At 46.0% G+C, this 6,000-nt stretch overlaps 1 protein-coding gene across 2 annotated transcripts in view; it reads right to left on the bottom strand.

Moving 5' to 3' along the window:
- Nucleotides 1-6,000, bottom strand: part of LOC120064479 (Krueppel-like factor 12) — a 161,527-nt gene that overhangs the window by 126,687 nt on the left and 28,840 nt on the right. Inside the window, exon 1 of one of the 2 annotated variants that reach the window (XM_039015084.1) lies at nucleotides 1-575. This exon is cut by the window's left edge and continues 35 nt beyond it. The exons of the other annotated variant lie outside the window; for it this stretch is intronic. The gene's annotated coding sequence lies outside the window, so the exon portion shown is untranslated. Of the gene's footprint in view, nucleotides 576-6,000 lie in introns of those variants that run through there. 2 annotated transcript variants of the gene reach the window in all.

Here is a 6,000-nt window from a genome sequence, read left to right as displayed (position 1 = left end):
ATATAATGACCTCTGTGGAACCCCCCAACACATACACACCCTTTCCCCCACATTAAAGTCGTGTCAACTCAGCGGCTGTTTGTCTAAAATAGCCCTGACACAAAACCTACAGTTGCACCGATTTGGGGGAGGAGTAAACCTGGGTAAACATTTCACTCTCTCTGGGTGGTGTGTGTGCGTTGGTTGGTTCTTCTATCATTTTGGTGTGGCTATAATCCCCAAAAGTCCTCACAAGGATAGTAAAACAAAGAAAATTATCCCACGTGAGGACATTTCCCATGTCTCCATGAGGACAAAGGCTATTTTAAGCTTAGTGGTTAGGTTTAGGGAAAGGGTACAATTAGGGTTAGAAGTAGGGTTAGTAGTTAGGTTTAGGGTTTGGATTAGGATGAAGGTTAGGGTAAGGGTTAGAGGTTGGGAAAAATATGATGTTGAATGGAAATACATTTTAGTCTACCTCTCAGAGGTCAACAGTGACTCCACTCCTTCCCGTTATTTACTCTCTCTCTCTCTGTGCTCCTCTCCCTTCCCCTCTCTCTCCACCTCTCCCTCTCTCTGCAGAGTGCTTAGGCTGAAGTCACCAATCCTCTGCTTCTAGTTCAATTCAAATCAGACTTTATTGTTCCAGTAGCGAAATGCATTCTGTAGCCAGTGCAAAATTAAAAAACATGTAGCCTATACAAAATTCACATTACATGTTTTAAAAAATACACTGCTCAAAAAAATAAAGGGAACACTTAAACAACACAATGTAACTCCAAGTCAATCACACTTCTGTGAAATCAAACTGTCCACTTAGGAAGCAACACTGATTGACAATAAATTTCACATGCTGTTGTGCAAATGGAATAGACAACAGGTGGAAATTATAGGCAATTAGCAAGACACCCCCAATAAAGGAGTGGTTCTGCAGGTGGTGACCACAGACCACTTCTCAGTTCCTATGCTTCCTGGCTGATGTTTTGGTCACTTTTGAATGCTGGCGGTGCTTTCACTCTAGTGGTAGCATGAGACGGAGTCTACAACCCACACAAGTGGCTCAGGTAGTGCAGCTCATCCAGGATGGCACATCAATGTGAGCTGTGGCAAGAAGGTTTGCTGTGTCTGTCAGCGTAGTGTCCAGAGCATGGAGGCGCTACCAGGAGACAGGCCAGTACATCAGGAGACGTGGAGGAGGCCGTAGGAGGGCAACAACCCAGCAGCAGGACCGCTACCTCTGCCTTTGTGCAAGGAGGAGCAGGAGGAGCACTGCCAGAGCCCTGCAAAATGACCTTCAGCAGGCCACAAATGTGCATGTGTCTGCTCAAACGGTCAGAAACAGACTCCATGAGGGTGGTATGAGGGCCCGACGTCCACAGGTGGGGGTTGTGCTTACAGCCCAACACCGTGCAGGACGTTTGGCATTTTCCAGAGAACACAAAGATTGGCAAATTCGCCACTGTCGCCCTGTGCTCTTCACAGATGAAAGCAGGTTCACACTGAGCACATGTGACAGACGTGATAGAGTCTGGAGACGCCATGGAGAACGTTCTGCTGCCTGCAACATCCTCCAGCATGACCGGTTTGGCGGTGGGTCAGTCATGGTGTGGGGTGGCATTTCTTTGGGGGGCCGCACAGCCCTCCATGGGCTCGCCAGAGGTAGCCTGACTGCCATTAGGTACCGAGATGAGATCCTCAGACCCCTTGTGAGACCATATGTTGGTGCGGTTGGCCCTGGGTTCCTCCTAATGCAAGACAATGCTAGACCTCATGTGGCTGGAGTGTGTCAGCAGTTCCTGCAAGAGGAAGGCATTGATGCTATGGACTGGCCCGCCCGTTCCCCAGACCTGAATCCAATTGAGCACATCTGGGACATCATGTCTCGCTCCATCCACCAACGCCACGTTGCACCACAGACTGTCCAGGAGTTGGCGGATGCTTTAGTCCAGGTCTGGGAGGAGATCCCTCAGGAGACCATCCGCCACCTCATCAGGAGCATGCCCAGGCGTTGTAGGGAGGTCATACAGGCACGTGGAGGCCACACACACTACTGAGCCTCATTTTGACTTATTTTAAGGACATTACATCAAAGTTGGATCAGCCTGTAGTGTGGTTTTCCACTTTAATTTTGAGTGTGACTCCAAATCCAGACCTCCATGGGTTGATAAATTTGATTTCCATTGATAATTTGTGTGTGATTTTGTTGTCAGCACATTCAACTATGTAAAGAAAAAAGTATTTAATAAGAATATTTAATTCATTCAGATCTAGGATGTGTTATTTTAGTGTTCCCTTTATTTTTTTGAGCAGTGTATATATGGAGATCCAATAACAACAGTCACATTGATGACCCATAACTGTAAATGTAAGTAAATGTGTTTTTAATGTAACCACATAGTATCTTAGACATTGATACTGTATAATGGTGTACATAGTGTACATCTGACTGTTAGTTAATGCAGCGGCAGCTTACTGAAGCGATGGCTCCTATAGGATAATTTTCTTTATTTCATCTTTATTTAACCAGGTAAGCCAGTTGAGAAAAAGTTCTCATTTACAACTGCGACCTGGCCAAGATAAAGCAAAGCAGTGCGACAAAAACAACAGTTACACATGGAATAAACAAATGTACGGTCAATAACACAATAGAAAAAGTCTATGTACAGTGTATGCAAATGTAGTAAGATTAGGGAGGTAAGGCAATAAATAGGCCATAGTGGTGAAATAATTACAATTTAGGATTGACACAGGAGTGATAGATGTGCAGATGATGTGCAAGTAGAGACACTGGGGTGCAAAAGAGCAAAAATAAATAACAATATGGGGATGCGGTAGTTGGGTGTGCTATTTACAGATGGGCTGTGTACAGGTGCAGTGATCGGTAAGCTGCTCTGAAAGCTGATGCTTAGAAAGAGGGAGAGAGGGAGATATAGAGAGGGAGATATAAGTCTCCAGCTTCAGTGATTTCTGCAATTAGTTCCAGTCATTGGCAGCAGAGAACTGGAAGAAAAGGCAGCCAAAGAGGAGTTGGCTTTGGGGATGACCAGTGAAATATACCTGCTGGAGTGCGTGCTATGGGTGGGTGTTGTAATGGTGACCAGTGAACTGAGATAAGGCGGGGCTTTACCTAGCAAAGACTTATAGATGACCTGGAGCCAGTGGATTTGGCGACGAATATGAAGCGAGGGCCAGCCAACGAGAGCATACAGGTCGCAGTGGTGGGTAGTATATGGGGCTTTGGTGACAAAACGGATGGCACTGTGATAGACTGCATCTAATTTACTGAGTAGAGTATTGGAGGCTATTTTGTAAATTACTTCACCAAAGTCAAGGATCTGTAGGATAGTCAGTTTTACATGGGTATGTTTAGCAGTATGAGTGAAGGAGGCTTTGTTGCGAAATAGGAAGCCGATTCTAGATTTAATTTTGGATTGGAGATACTTAATGTGAGTCTGGAAGGAGAGTTTACAGTCTAACCAGACACCTAGGTATTTGTAGTTGTCCACATATTCTAAATCAGAACCGTCCAGAGTAGTGATGCTAGTTGGGCGGGCGGGTGCGGGCAGCGATCGATTGAAGAGCATGCATTTAGTTTTACTTGCATTTAAGAGCAGTTGAAGGCCACAGAAGGTGTGTTGTATGGCATTGAAGATCGTCTGGAGGTTTGTTAACACAGTGTCCAAAGAAGGGCCAGAAGTATACAGAATGGTGTCGTCTGCGTAGAGGTGGATCAGAGAATCACCAGCAGCAAGAGCGACATCATTGATGTATACAGAGGAAAGAGTCGGCCCGACAATTGAACCCTGTGGCACCTCCATAGAGAATGCCAGAGGTCTGGACAACAGGCCCTCCGATTTGACACACTGAACTCTATCTGAGAAGTAGTTGGTGAACCAGGCGAGGCAGTCATTTAAGAAACCAAGGCTGTTGAGTCTGCCGACAAGAATGCGGTGGTTGACAGAGTCGAAAGCCTTGGCCAGGTTGATGAAGATGGCTGCACAGTACTGTCTTTTATCGATGGCAGTTATTATATCGTTTAGGACCTTGAGCGTGGCTGAGGTGCACCCATGTCCAGCTAGGAAACCAGATTGCATAGCAGAGAAGGTACGGTGGGATTCGAAATGGTCGGTGATCTGTTTGTTAATTTGGCTTTCAAGGACTTTAGAAAGGCAGGGCAGGATGGAAATAGGTCTATAACAGTTTGGGTCTAGAGTGCCTCCACCTTTGAAGAGGGGGATGACTGCGGCAGCTTTCCAATCTTTAGGGATCTCAGACGATATGAAAGAGAGGTTGAATAGGCTAGTAATATGGGTTGCAACAATTTCAGCAGATAATTTTAGAAAGAAAGGGTCCAGGTTGTCGAGCCCAGCTGATTTGTAGCGATCCAGATCTTTCAGCTCTTTCAGAACATCAGCTATCTGGATTTGGGTGAAGGAGAAGCGGGGTGGGGGGGCTTGGGCAAGTTGCTGCGGGAGATGCAGAGCTGTTGGCCGGGGTTGAGGTAGCCAGGTGGAAAGCATTGCCAGACAAATGCTTATTGAAATTCTCGATTATCGTGAATTTATCGGTGGTGGGCAGCTGGGAGGAGGTGCTCTTATTCTCCACGGACTTTACAGTGTCCCAAAACTTTTGGTAATTTTTGCTACAAGATGCAAATTTCTGTTTGAAAAACATAGCCTTTGCTTTCCTAACTGACTGTGTATATTGGTTCCTAAAAAAAAGTGTATGTGTATATTGCTTCCCTGAAAAGTTGCATATCGCGGGGGCTATTCAATGCTAATGCAGTACGCCACAGAATGTTTTTGTGCTGGTCAAGGGCAGTCAAGTCTGGAGTGAACCATGGGCTATATTTGTTCTTAGTTCTACATTTTTACAATGGGGCATGCTTATTTAAGATGGTGAGGAAAGCACTTTTAAAGAATAACCAGGCATCCTCTACTGACGGTATGAGGTCAATATCCTTCCAGGATACCCGGGCCATGTCGATTAGAAAGCCCTGCTCGCTGAAGTGTTGTAGGGACCCATTACGGATGCAGGCAATGAGGCAGTGATCGCAGAGATTCTGGTTGAAGACAGCAGAGGTGTATTTAGAGGGCAGGTTGGTCAGGATGATATCTATGAGGGTGCCCGTGTTTACGGATTTGGGGTTGTACCTGGTAGGTTCCTTGATAATTTGTGTGAGATGGACGGCATCTAGCTTAGATTGTAGGATGGACGGGGTGTTAAGCATATCCCAGTTTAGGTCACCTGACAGTACGAACTCTGAAGATAAATGGGGGCAATCGATTCGCATATGGAGTCCAGGGCACAACTAGGGGCTGAGGGAGGTCTATAGCAAGTGGCAACAGTGAGAGACTTACTCTGGAAAGGTGGATTTTTAAAAGTAGAAGCTCGAACTGTTTGGGCACAGACCTGGATAGCATCACAGAACTCTGCAGACTATCTCTGCAGTAGATTGCGACCCCGCCCCCTTTGGCAGTTCTATCTTGGCGGAAAATGTTGTAGTTGGGGATGGAAATTTCAGAATTTTTGGTGGCCTTCCTAAGCCAGGATTCAGACACGGCTAGGATATCAGGGTTGGCGGAGTGTGCTAAAGCAGTGAATAAAACAAACTTAGGGAGGAGGCTTCTGATGTTAGCATGCATGAAACCAAGATTTTACGGTTACAGAAGTCAACAAATGATAGTGCCTGGGGAATAGGTGTGGTACCAGGGTCTACAGGGTCTGGGTTAACCTCTACTTCACCAGAAGAACAGAGGAGGAGTAGGATAAGGGTACGGCTAAAGTCTATAAGAACTGGTCGTCTAGTGCGTTTGGAACAGAGAATAAATTAGCAGATTTCTGGATGTGGAAGAACAGATTCAAGGCATAATGTACAGACAAGGGTATGATAGGATGAGAGTACAGTGGAGGTAAACCTAGGCGTTGAGTGACGATGAGAGAGGTTTCGTCTCTGGTGGGACCAGTTAAGCCAGCTGAGGTCTCCGCATGTGTGGGGGGGGTGGGACAAAAGAGCTATCT

The sequence above is a fragment of the Salvelinus namaycush genome, chromosome 19, assembly GCF_016432855.1.
Source record: "Salvelinus namaycush isolate Seneca chromosome 19, SaNama_1.0, whole genome shotgun sequence".
NCBI classification, from domain to species: domain Eukaryota; kingdom Metazoa; phylum Chordata; class Actinopteri; order Salmoniformes; family Salmonidae; genus Salvelinus; species Salvelinus namaycush.
Note: the sequence above shows the minus strand (reverse complement) of the source record. Positions and strands in the feature narration are given on the sequence as shown.